Source organism: Ambystoma mexicanum, chromosome 13, assembly GCF_040938575.1.
Source record: "Ambystoma mexicanum isolate Mex_15411 chromosome 13, UKY_AmexF1_1, whole genome shotgun sequence".
In the NCBI taxonomy this organism is placed as follows: domain Eukaryota; kingdom Metazoa; phylum Chordata; class Amphibia; order Caudata; family Ambystomatidae; genus Ambystoma; species Ambystoma mexicanum.
Genome location: NC_090938.1, coordinates 202,476,812 through 202,490,090, shown reverse-complemented (window position 1 = coordinate 202,490,090; position 13,279 = coordinate 202,476,812). Strand labels below are relative to the sequence as shown.

At 47.4% G+C, this 13,279-nt stretch overlaps 1 protein-coding gene across 1 annotated transcript in view; it reads right to left on the bottom strand.

Moving 5' to 3' along the window:
- The window catches only part of CACNA1S (calcium voltage-gated channel subunit alpha1 S), a 596,588-nt gene that overhangs the window by 100,600 nt on the left and 482,709 nt on the right, over positions 1 to 13,279 (bottom strand). The gene's annotated exons all lie outside the window — the stretch shown is intronic.

Here is a 13,279-nt window from a genome sequence, read left to right as displayed (position 1 = left end):
TTGCCCCTGATGCGGGTAACGGGGTCTGTCCGGCTTGTGACTGTAGCACTTGTCTAGCAAGATTGTCTGTTCTCTCCTTGGAAATAATTAGTTCCCTTCTTAGAGCATTCGTTTCCTGACGAGCTGCATGCACTTCTGCCCTTAGTTCCCCAAGTAACCGGGCTAGGGGGTCAGTATCCGAGGTTTCCATAGCGCCTGGGCGAGAGTTTTGCGGTAGGCTTTGCGTTCTGTAACGCTCACCTGATTCTCGCAGAGGCGCCGGTCTTGACTGGGCGACTACCGTATCTTCAAAGGTGATGTGTAGCACCCGGTTGGCTCTTTGGGCTGGACCTCTGTGCACTGTATGCCTGATGTGTAGAGTAAGATGTCTGCAGATAGAAAATATGGGGTTAATGAACTGGGGTTATTGGGGTGTCCCTATCTCTTTCCTCTTCTCCTCTCCTGTAGACCCCCAAAGGTTAACGCTCTCACCTTAGGTAAGTGAATGCCGAGCTCTCCATCTGCCTCGGGGCAGGGTGCTGTAACCAGTTTCTTCACTGGATAGGTAGCGCAGGCCTCTTGACTTCAGAGGACTGCTGTCCGTCGTTTACTGCACGAACGGTAAGTTTCGAGTCGTTCAAATGTCTTTTAAAGTCTTTAGTAATGATGTCTCTTGTTTTGCAGGGTTCCGGCGATGGCGGATGACGGGCTGAAGTGAGTTGAAGATGGAGCCCGTGTGATGAATAGAAGCGCCTGGAAGCACGTAAGTAAGCGCTTGTTGCCTGCTTCACGATGCGCTCTAACTGTCTTTTTATTTTGCAGGTACGAGTTCGGAGCGGCTGCAGGGTGCCGGAATACCCACTGGATTAGATGTGGAAAGGAGTAATGGCACGTGAGTATTAAAGTTCCCCAATGTCTTTAAACGCACCTTGTTTTGTCTTTCAGATGCGGGATGCAGCGCCGAAGGCCTCCGGAGCGTGCGAAGAGTTGGTAAGCTTTTGTCTTTCAGATGCCGGAATGCAGTGTGAAGACCTCCGGAGCGCACGAAGAGTAGGTAAGCTTTTGCCTTTCAGATGCCGGAATGCTAACCTGTTCTTTCTTGTCTTTATAGGTGTTGCTGAAGACTGGATTCAGGATGGTAAGCCTTTGCCTTTCAGATGCTGCAATGCTAACCTGTTCTTTCTTGTCTTTATAGGTGTTGCTGAAGACTGGATTCAGGATGGTAAGCCTTTTTCCTTAGGCCCAGGACCGGATGCAGAAGACACGATGAGCGTTCTGCTGCAGAGGTTGCAGAATAACGCAAAGCAAGATTCATCCACCGGGTGTGGTTTAAATAGCCTCCTGTAGTGCTTAGGTGTCTCCTTCCACAGCCACGCCTAAGTAAGAAAAGAGTTCCTGGTAAGAAAAGAGTTCCTGCCTTCCAGAAGAGTTCCAGTGTTCTGAATCTAGGGAGTGGCTCCAGCCCCACCCAACAGGAAAAGTAGTTCCAAACAGAAGAGGATCAGAGGCTCAACTGGCAGGCAAGTAAGCAGCATGGTCTGCTGAAGGTAAGTCTACCCAAGCATTATGAGCCCGGCGCTTCCAGCGCTGGGACTGGGCATATTTATGAGCCTGGTGCCACTGGCGCCAGGACTGGGTCCAAAAGGTCCCAATTGGGACTGGTTGGCACCCGGAACCTGGGTTATGGATCTGCTTCCAAGGGAGTTGGGAAAACCCTGACCTTTTGGAAGCAGAGATCATGACAAATGCCCCCTCTTGCACCAATGCTGATAGAGAATTGAACGTAGTATATAGAAAGGCAGAAAAAGGACATGGTAAAAAGAATTGTATGTTGGGTCTAACCATAATAATGTGTATAATGAGCATATTAGCCCCAATATTGACAATATCAGTATTATGGTACTTAGAAGAAACGCTCCCTCTTAAAGTACTTTTGCCTATTATGAACATTTCCACAACGGAAAGCTCAGTCCATGTGATTTCCTATACCTTGTCGCCAATGGAAGAGAAACATAGGGAAGGATATGGGAACAACACATTGCTGTTAATATTGAATATGACACACTCAATCCTAAGAAAAAATAATTGTTGGGTTTGTGCCCACCTGCTGCAGCATGGTGGTCAGGGAATAGGATGGTATGTAGAGCCCCTGCCCTTAACTTCTGCATGGTATGCTTCTCTCAGTGCCCTATATTATGGGAAATGGAACAAAAGTGAAACTGGTCAACTAGATAAAACAAATATGAATGAATTTGAGGAAGTGATTATGAAACCGGTGGGTTGCTCCATGTTCCACAAAAGACGATTAATTACACCAGCAATAATGCCACAGGATAGATTGTCTGTACCTTATAAAACTTCTGTGATCTCGTTCCACATGAACCCACAGGGGAATAAGGATGCGGAACCCCCTTCAAATACAGTGAATTATAACCCTCATTCTGTCCCATTCTGTTTAAAGAAAAAGGGTTCTTTCCAGATAGGAACATTTACCAGATGCAGGAATATAGCATTCCTTGATAAAGAAGTGGAACCAATATATGTGCGAGATCCTGTGTATTTCATATGTGGAGAAAAAGCATATCCTTGGTTACCTAGGAACTGGGGAGGCACGTGTTATTTGGGATTTCTGTTTCCTGGGGTGTTTCTTTTAAAAACATCAGACATAACCAAATTGACCAGGTTACGACCTCGCCGTAATATTGAAGACGGGTTGATTGTAGGGCACATAGCAAAATCATTCATACCGTTTTGGGGCCAGGCAATAAAAACTCTTATAACATAAGACGACTGTCTAGGATATTGGAAGAAACAATAAATGGAACCACTGATACATTATATAATATGACTCTCGAGGAAAAAGGAATTAGATTAATGTCACTGCAAAATAGAATGGCCCTTGATATAATCTTAGTTGAACGCGGCAGTGTTTGCAAAATCGTGGGATCAGCGTGTTGCGTATTTGTAAGTGACTCCTCCCCCAGGATTTTTGAGGTGATAAGAAAATTGCATGTGTTATGCTCTGATCTCCACCCCCTGAATGTGGCTGGGAATTGAACATAAGCTCCTGGTTCTGGGAAGTGTTGCGATCCTGGGGATGGAAGCTATTTGCAATCCTAGTAGCAATCCTAGGAATATTCGTGACATGTTGTTGTTGCATACACTGTCTCTCCATAATATGTACTGAAATCAGCGAAGAGTGTGTACAAATGATGAAACCAAAAAACATGACTAAATCAAGCACTCGCCATAGTAATGAATCTGAAACCATTAAAGAATTCATGGCAATTGATATTGATAATAATAACATGAGACAAGTGTACATGAGTCCGAATTTGAATCAGATTCCGAATCTAATCCAAATACTTGGTCGGAGGAGGGTGCAATGTATGGATGAGACGTTTGGCTTACGGCCAAGAGGAGGGTTGGTCAGTCCAGAAAAACCAAACACCCCTTGAGGGCCCGGAAATGAATGATAATTGGTTGGCCGAAGACCAACCGCCTCATTTACAGTGTTAAGAATATATATTCATTAGTTATTAAGTAGTTATTAGTTCAACTAGTTCAACTAGAGTGAGGCCATTTTAAGATGACCAGAAACACCATTTTGTTTTCTCTCTCTGCTCTCTCTAACGTTGCCACTTTGCTTCATGTAAAACTGCTTTGCTGTAGATATTATTTCGCTTCAATGGTCCAAGGCTAAGAAACATGTTGAAACATTACACTGGAGAGCCAGACAGAAATGCCCGATTCCCTCCCTCACATATCCTTGAAGACAGGGAGCAAGGCATTTAATCAGTACACGAATGCCAGCGAGTCTCCTGAAAGAATAGCAATGTACGAAACTAGCATTTAAAGAGTTGAATTATGATCTTCTTTACGGCCCCCCCTTTCTGAGCCCAGTGAGGCCCAGTGAGGCCCCGGAGAGCGGGCTGACCTCTAGAGCGAGAATTGAAACTAAGAGATAGTGAGGTCTGGTAGGTGCCAGTCTCCTAGGCGCAGCTTGCCCATGAAAAACTGAAATGCTGTATTCTCGCAAATAAAGAATGGTGTCTGTAAAATTGAAGATGGCAAACTGTTACTAAATATGGTGGTCTAAGGTGTCATATTTGTCACACTGGTCAATCATCGCCTCTAATTCAAAGGAAAATGAATTGGGGGCGGCATCGAATGTGTCATACTGTGTCATTGCTGATTGTAAGGTGCTCGGTATGTATATATGTAACTGATGTAAGTTTCACTCTCTCTTGCGTCCCCCCGAGGTCTGTTAGACACACGTCGCGGGGTGGGCGACCATTTGGCCGACTGGGACTTCTTTGTATTGCAATAAACCCTAGATTTTGGGAACGGAACCTCGTGTCTGGTGTATCTATTTGAGTGTGGTGACTATGCCTTGTTTCCACATCCGAGGGTCCCTCAGGGGCCCCTTTCAATGCAGAAATGGGGTGTTAGTTAGGATTACAAGGTTCCACCATGGTGTTGAGGGTCCATTCTGTGACCGAATTGTATTGCTCTGTGTTAATTTTTTTTTCGCGAATTTCACCTACATTAATAAAGCAACAAAGAATGTATATCTGTGGCCCCTGTCGTATGTACGGAAGAATAGTTTTAAAATAAAACATGTTTTGTTAGGTTCCAGATTAGCATTATTTGTAAAGCGCAGCATTCACCCTTTCCATGGCTCTCGGCGCTGACGGTTGTTTCGTTGTTTTCCACTAACATTGTCGGTTTTACAAAGGAAGAATGTCATCTGTGACCGCAAGTGCATTCTATGTATATATTTCAGAAGACGAGCATACGGCGATTAAAGTATTTTTTAGCCACACTGTGTGGCTTGAAATTACGCTTTCAAAATGGCAATTTATAAAGCACCAGCATTCCCTTGTTTGCTTAGGTTATGTGGTCTCACCACTGGCAAGCATTATTTATTTATTGCATTTGTATCACGCACCTTACCCTCAGGCATCTGGTCAACAGGCATTTGGATGATGCTCATCCAAATGTTTGGGCTTTGGTTAAGGCTAGCACTTGCACCCACTCGACGCCCTGCATATACTCTAAACATGCAGGCGCTACACACACGCATCGAATCGGCATCTAATAACTGTGCATTTTAATGGTGTACCAAATTACAGTGAATACACTAAAACGTGATTTATCTGAGCACAGTCAGCAGTGTAGTCAGCAGGACATGGGAAAGAATCCAGATTGAAAGATGGCATCCTGTAGGCTTTTTAAACATTTGCAAACATGAGCTCAGAAAGGATTGGAAAATCTTGTTCTTATCCGTGGCGAGACATGCTCGCGCCGAAACATCCCTGTGCTGGACTAGGGTGGCCAACTGTCCCGTATTTTGCAGGATTGTCCCGTAATTGGGGACTCTGTCTCGCAGTTTGCAGAGTGGCTGTGCGGGACACAGGTTGTCCTGGCTTGCTTTGTTCCCTTGAGTGTGACTATCAGGAGACAGCAAGTAGGGACAAACTGTGTCCAGCACAGCCACTCTGCAAACTGAAGTGGCTATCTGCACAGCATGGCGCTGGTACCTGCTGCTTTCTTTCTCTGGGGGGTTCCACAGCCAAACACCCAATCCCCCCCCTCCTCCCACCCTTTTGAGCCTGCAGGTAGATCTGCTAAAGCTCTGACACCTGTCTTCATTCCAATGCTAATGGTTTGTTCCTGGGGTTGAGATGGTCATGTTTGCACTTAAAAACGTGACCATCACCTCCCAAGGACAAACCATTTCAATTAAGCCAGGTGTTAAGAGCCATTAACAAATTTAAATTAGAAATGGGGCGGGCCAAACGTGAATGACACTGTGAAGTCATCACCGCCTTGTGGGCAAGTGTCCCTCAAAAGGATATCAAAAAGTTGGCTACCCTACGCCGGACTGGTCGCGCCAAACTAGCTGCGGCAAATCGGGTTGTACCATGGTGTCAGTGCCCGTCGTACCCCATCCTGGCACTCGAAGTCCTCTGTGAGGGCCTGCTTCCACGGCCATTTGCTGGGCTGCCGGTTTAACCAAGCCGGAGTGAGTGCTACAGGTTTCAGCTTGCAAGGCGTCAGGCTCGATTTTCCAGCTCCTGAAAGCCTGGGCTCCACAGGCAAATATACGCCCGTGCCTATGCCACCCCATCTATTTACTCTTAAACATCTGGTTAGGACGGTGGCTGGGCAGGGTCACTTTCTTGTGTGAGGCTGCAGGCTTCTCTCCCATTAATAGCACAAGAGGCCGCCAGTTATTATTATTATATAGTGAAGGACGTCCTTGAAACAAAAAAGTCAGGGGACTGGGTGGCTACTTCAAAAGCCTTTGTTTAAACTGGTACCAACTCAGCCTTTCATCCTTCCGATATCAATCCCAATAATACCAGCTCAGCGTTTCATCCTTCTGATATCAAGAAAACCGGCCCAATACTGGTGGGTCATAAAGATTAGGGCCAATTGATTAAGCGCCGGGAGACAATTCAAGCTTCCAGTGTGAGCTCTACATATGGAGAATACGATACTTGCTTCCTTTCCTCCCCCAGCCATCCATTCACACCCAGCTGAGACCCAATACCAGGGCACCCCACACAGGATGACATGAGAAACGCCTGCCCTCCAGGGGCGGCGGGGTGACAATGCCCCGCACGGGGGCCTCTCTGCTCACTATAGCAAGCCCCTTCTAGGAAGGAAACTCAATCTGCGCCACAAAGCCCTGCAGGTGTGGGCCGGCTAGGATAGTTTTCAGCATAAAAGGCCGAGAGCGACCCATACAAAGGCTGCCATTGCTTAGGCGTGGGCTAATTAGGTCAATTTCTCTGAACGGGGTCTGTGTTTGAGAGGTGCCAGGGCAACGAGAAAGACACGACACCCCTTGGAGTGCATTGCTAAATTGCTTGCCCTTGTTAAGCCATTTCCGGTGCTGCTAAACTGCACAAGGAAATGTTTAAGTTTCTTTAGGGAACCGCTCTCTGATAACGGAGCTGTTTCTTGGCGCTTTGGCATATTTCAGTGGTATTCAATCCAGGTGTTTTCACACACGCAGTAGTGTTGGTGACAAATAACACTGACTGTTCACCATTAATCTGCATTTTTCTTTTTCAAATGTGTAATTAATGTGATGACAAACTACATGCAGGGACAACAACAGCATAAAACCCTCCTCTTTGCTTCTGCTTTCTGTATCCCTCTCCCCTGCTGAAGTCCTGCTGATACTGCGCTGCCAGCTGCACGCCTGCATGCCCCCCTGGCAACCCCTGCACCTGATGACTGTTTTCTGTATCCCTACAGTCCCCCCACCTGCACTCACCCTGCACTTGCCACCAGCTGGCCGTTCCTTTATTCATCTTGTTAATTATTATCCTATGTACTGAACGTTCCCTCCCGCCCCCCCCCACTTTCCTTTCCCCCTTCCCCTGCACTTGCTTGATCTGAATGTCACCTGGCCTAGTAGGATAGTTGTCTGTCTTCCCTCTGTTCCCCCTCCCTTGCCTCATCGCGCCTTGAAACACTTCTATATAGGCGCGTTATAAATGTCTTATCATATCATATCAAGACATGACAGGAGAAATATATGCCCCCACCACACGTTATTGCCCCATGTGCAATACAAACAACCCTGACCAATTAACCACAACAGGAGCACAAAGAAAACACCAAAATGTAATTTAGCAGTACATTCTGAATTAGTGCCATCCATGCCGTTTATATAATTTGGCCGGAATATTTTAGGCGCTCAGCTGGAAAGAAGTAAACTGCATATTTTCTGAAATAACTCCGCTTTGATTGGTTGAAGGAGAATGCCGGGCAGACCACCGCCTCCTGGTTAACAGGTCCGTCAGAGCATCATCTCCAGAATAAATCGAGACCTCATAATGGAGACCCAAGGGTCTCAGGAGGTGGGCGTAAAAAATATATGCCAACATTATCCATTCCATTCAGGAGACAGCAGTCCAGTTCAATTTCAACTTTGCATTCTGGGACTTGTAGTCCTGGATGGCCCCGTCACAGAATTCATTTTAGTGAAAGAGAAAAGACACACCCGGACCAAGTAGTGGAGTCAAAAGTGTTACTGCAGTTAGGGAGATAACAAGACCCTCACTCTTTCTATGCTTTTATTAAGATCTAACCTCTGAGCTGGAGGGCTCTACTTGGCATGAGAGCTCAGGGACTAAGCTAAGAGTCCTGAGCTAAGCGATGGCCTTTAACAAGGCCCCAGGCATGGGTGCAGTTTTAGGGGTGACAAGGGTGTTTGCCCTGCCCCAAATTTTGTGGCACACCATTTTGTCCCTGTCATTTGGCAGGAGCCCCTTCCTTTAGTCCTGTAACCCCAAAACATTTTCAACAAATTTACTCCACTGGCCCTGGGCACCTTTACCGCCTGTTAAAGCCTATTACAAATTGGGAATTATAGCAATGAGAACACAGCATACAATCTGGGATACTAATAGGGTTGTTGTAGTACGTATGTAATGCCTGGATTACTCACCTGTAATCTTCATTACTCCTAGTCCTACTCTTTCTCGTCCTAGTACTTACCTTTGAGTATGTTCTACTCCCAGGAACTCTTTTTTTACAAGCTGGCCTTTCCAGACCATCCCACCACAGGAGGTATACTTTACCCAATCCAAGGCAGTTACACCAAAGCCAAGAAATTGACAACTTCCACCGACCTGTGGGAGGGAAGGGCAGCCCGTAGTGGGACGAGGAAGAGTAGGACTAGGAGTAACAAAGATTACCAGTAAGTAATCCGGCATTACCTCCATGGCCCTTTTCCTCATCCCAGTACTTACCCTTGAGTCATACCAAAGCAAAACAGGAAGGATACCCATGCACACCACACAAGACACAGACACAAAGGGTAGTGCTAAACAAACCCAACACCAATCTATTCAAGGAAGAAAACCAGCAGGAAGACGAAGACCCTTGTTACCACCTCAAACTGACACAGCCCCAGAACCACCACCACAAAGGAAGTAGAACAGGGCCCCACATTTTGCTGGTAATGAAGAATTAAGGTGTTGGGAGTAGCCCAGGTGGCCTCCTGGCAAATGTCGAGCAGGGGCACCCCTGCCGGTCAGCCCAGGAGGTGGCCACCCCCCAGCGAACTGGCCCTGGACCAGCCCCGTCCTGGCCGCCAGATACCCGCAGAATCATAGGCAATGAGAATCAAGGATTTAATCGACCGGTTGATAGTAGGAGTGGAAGCCCTGCAGCTCCAGCCCCCAGCTCCAAAGGTGACCCAAAAGCACTTGGTTCGGGAAAGATAGTGCAGGACATCCAAGCAATGCCAAGCCTCCTCCTCAGGAGAGAATGGAACAGGGAAGAAGGCATGAAGGACCACCTCCTGAGGCTTATGGAACCAAGAGGATACAGTAGGCACAAAGGAAGGGCCACACCGCAGGACCAAGTCCTCTTCCTGGACCAGCAAAAATGGGGGATGACACATGAGAGCCCCAATCTCCCCCAGCCGGCGAGCCGAAGTGACAGCCACCAAAAAGGTAGACTTGAGAGTCAACCACTTCAGCTGGACATCCTTCAGATGCTCAAAGGGAGGTTTTTGCAACATAGCCAGAACCAAGGACATGTCTCACGGAGGATCTCCAACCGGACCCAAAGGACGAGAGTCCGTCACACCTTTCAATAGCCTAGCCCAGAGGCCCCCCCACCCCACAGCAGAGGGGACCAGGAAACTCGGAAGGCCCGAATGGCAGCCCACTGAGAACAGAGAATAGAACCAGCCAACGCCTTCTCAGCCCCCTCATGGAGAAACTGCAAAATATCAGGAAGGCCACAGCCCAGAGCCAGAACAGCCCTTGGGGAACACCAAGACAGGAAATTGGCCCAATGACGGTCATAAGACTTAAGTGTATAGGACCTATGCACCCTCTGGACCTTGCTAGCAACAGCCGCCGAAAGGCCTAGCGCCTGCAGCTCCCTCCTCTCAGTTTCCATACCCCCCACACCCTCAAGGGAGACAGCCAACTGGGCAACACCTATGGAGGAGCCAACTGCATCTCTAAAAAGACATGGGAACAATCCCCATAGAGGCCAGTAAGGAACCACCAGGATAAACACCCCCAGAGACACCCTGATCCTGCCGATGACCCTTGGAACAAGGGGAATCATCAGGAAGGCATAAAGAAGCCCCAGGGGCCAGGCCAAGGAAAGAGCACCCACCCTCCAGGCACCCGGGTACTGAGTCCTGGTACAAAACCGAGGAAGCTGAGCATTGCAGGGGGAGGCAAAGAGGTCCAACCAGGGACGACTGAACCGCTGACACACCCCCAGAAAAACCTCAGGACAAAGTAACAGTTCCACCGTGACCAGAAATACCCTGCTGAGATGGTGCGCAGTCACAGTGCCCACCCCCCGGATATGGACCGCCCACAAAGAGACCAGGTGAGTCTCTGTCCAGGAAGCAATGGCCAAAGCAAGATCCTCCAAGGAGCGGGACCCTGTGCCCCCCTGATGGTTGATATAGGCAGGGCATCAGTATTGTCCATCCGAAACAGAACAACAATCCCTTGGACCGAAGGCCGGAAGACCACCAGGATTCGCTGAACAGCAGCCAACTCCTTCCAGAAGAGACAAGCTCGCCTGATGAGACAAGTCCAGGAGAGTTGCTCCTCAGCCCAGGTCACTGGTATCAGTGGTAAGAATGATCGGCAAGGCCGGGGACAAGGGCAGACCCCATCGGAGATGAGATAGGACAAACCACCAGCGAAGAGACATCCACAGGGCAGGAGACAGTGGCACCAGGGAGTAGTACAGAAGGGATGTCAGGTTGCAATGGGAAAGCAGGTGGCGCACCAGTGGTCTCAAATGCTGCTGGGCCCAAGGGACTACAAAGACACAGGAAGCCATGTGTCTCTGAAGACACAAAATGTCCCTGGCCGAAGCCCAAGACTTGCAACTGAGACCCCGCAGGAGCGACTGAAGCCGGGAAGCCTGGTCCAGCAGGAGTCAAACGAAGAAGTTCCAGCACAGCCGAGTACAAGGCCGCCGGCCGATGGAAGTCCCTGGGCAGGGCAGTCACCTGGACACCGAACTCCGGGTGGGGGGGGGAACAAATTCAAGCCGGTACCCCAGGCAAACCGTGGACTGGGCCCAGGAGTCAAAGGTCAACTGATCCCAGACCCGAGAAAAATGAAACAGACGCCCCCCACTGGCCAAGGCTGCCTAGAATGGTGCCTAGGGGGGTCCCTAGGATGGCGAAAAGGACCTCTGTAACCTTGCTTCTCCAATCCGTCTGGGGACGAGGGACATCAGACTTGCGAGGAGGACGGAAACCACCAGCCTATGCATTAGCATTCTGACATGTCAATCAGCAAGAAAACCCCTTTCAGTTTGGAAAATTTGGCTTCTAAGTGGCGCTTAAGCGCCACTTATAAGCCGATACTATTGCATTGGAGTACAGGTAGGAGGGAGATGACATGTGAGGGGGGACACACAGCTCGGGGGTGTTATTTGGTTATTTACCCACCCACTGACTGCGCTTGGCCATACTAATCCCTATACACATCCTGGCCCAAAACACATTCTCTTGGGATATCTTTGAGCTCTTGCGATCACTTTGAGCTAGTTTCACCAAGCCTTACCATCAAACTATGTGCTCGTCGCGCCTGGTAGTGCCATTTCAAAGCAGTCTTCTGAGAGCTAAATACCTAATTGGAGCTGTAAATGTTTTCCTGCTGTAATATAAAAGTCTTAACCAGGTATGTCATCAGCCACTCGATTTATAAGCACCATGCATGTCCTGCGCTGAAGTCCTGTTAAAACAAGCATTGACTAAGCCAACAATCTTGGCTTGTGAAGTATTAGGCATTTGCCGGGCACTGCTATTATATGCTCACGTACCTGCACCGTTTTTCAGCTGCTACCATTGGTGGGCATATAAGACAACTAAGGCAGGTCCTGGCAAATGCCGTTCCCATTTCTAAACAAAGGCCAAAATGGATGGTATTGCCAATGCTCGTTTAAAAGGCCGCCTCCATTGATGTTAACATTTGGGTTTCTTTAAACCAAAAATGCACAGTAAACCAAATTTTATGTTATTTAAGCGGCCACAAAATATTACATTATTAAAAAATGATAAAATGTAGTACACTTTTACAAAAACTCATATGTCTCTGAAAGGCTGTTGAACTAGTATAAAGCTGCCTCATTGTTTTGGAAGGCTGGTGCCATTGACATTCCGGTACGGCCGGGCAAAGTGAATCCCATAGCCAGTAGACCGGCTCCTAGTGCTTCTATAAAGATGGCAGGTACAGTGCAGAGTGAGCCATTCACCCATCTTCTTTACTTTGCCCTTTTCTTTCCGCCTCAGGCCATGGTGTGATAACCCATACCAGGGGTACAAACCTCCACACTTTGGACACGCCTTGGCTCTGCAAGAGCACTATGGTGATGATTGGTATAGTATAAAAGCTAAGTAACATAATATAAACATGTCTGAGGTACCAGTGCGCCCTTGACATTAGTAAGGCTGGTGAGCATTGAGTCCTCTGGGGAAATGGGTTGGTCTTGAAAGCAAGACACCACACAGCAGTATGGGTTCAAATTCCAGACCTGCGCTTTTGGCATGAAGTACGATATAAAAGCTCAACTTCCTTTCTTTTTTATTGGTCCCTGAAATTTTGTAAGGAGGAAATTCACCTATCCCAGAAAATGATGCTAGTTTTTGGTGCGATAAAACAGTTCAGAAGAGAGTTTTCAGAATGCTGGGAGATGACTCCCTAACTGAATTGAACCAGGCACTATATGTATTTGTAAAACATTGACGTAATCACCAGTTGAACCTTGGAGAACAGCAACATACTTACTATCTTAATACACTCATAACATGTGATCTAAAATTTGCCTTTGTGAGGAGACATTTTTACAATCTCTCCAACTCTTTTTTTTTCAGAGTCAGTCCACAATTCTATTATTAAGTTCAGTGATACGTTTCTTAGTTGAAGAATGGGTTTCCCACAGTGAAGCCATATATTGACTCTTTGATTTTTTTCAGATATCAGCCATGGTTGTGTTTTGCAGGGTTGACACAGTTCTTTGTATATATTCTCTGCCAGTCCAAATTAAAGAACTTGCTTTTGGGGTGATACGTAAGATAACATATACAAGAAAGCCTGTTTCTGTTCTCTAAGGTTCAACTGGAAATTACATCAATAGGAAAAATAGCCTGCCCCTTCAATTTTGTATCTCTGTTTTGTGAGATTTACATCTGGGAGATGTTTCTTCCACTTATGGCCGGTAGTCAAACACTCTCTCCTGCAGGTGCCTGGAAAACATCTTTGCCCGCTGCCGTCTGCTAACC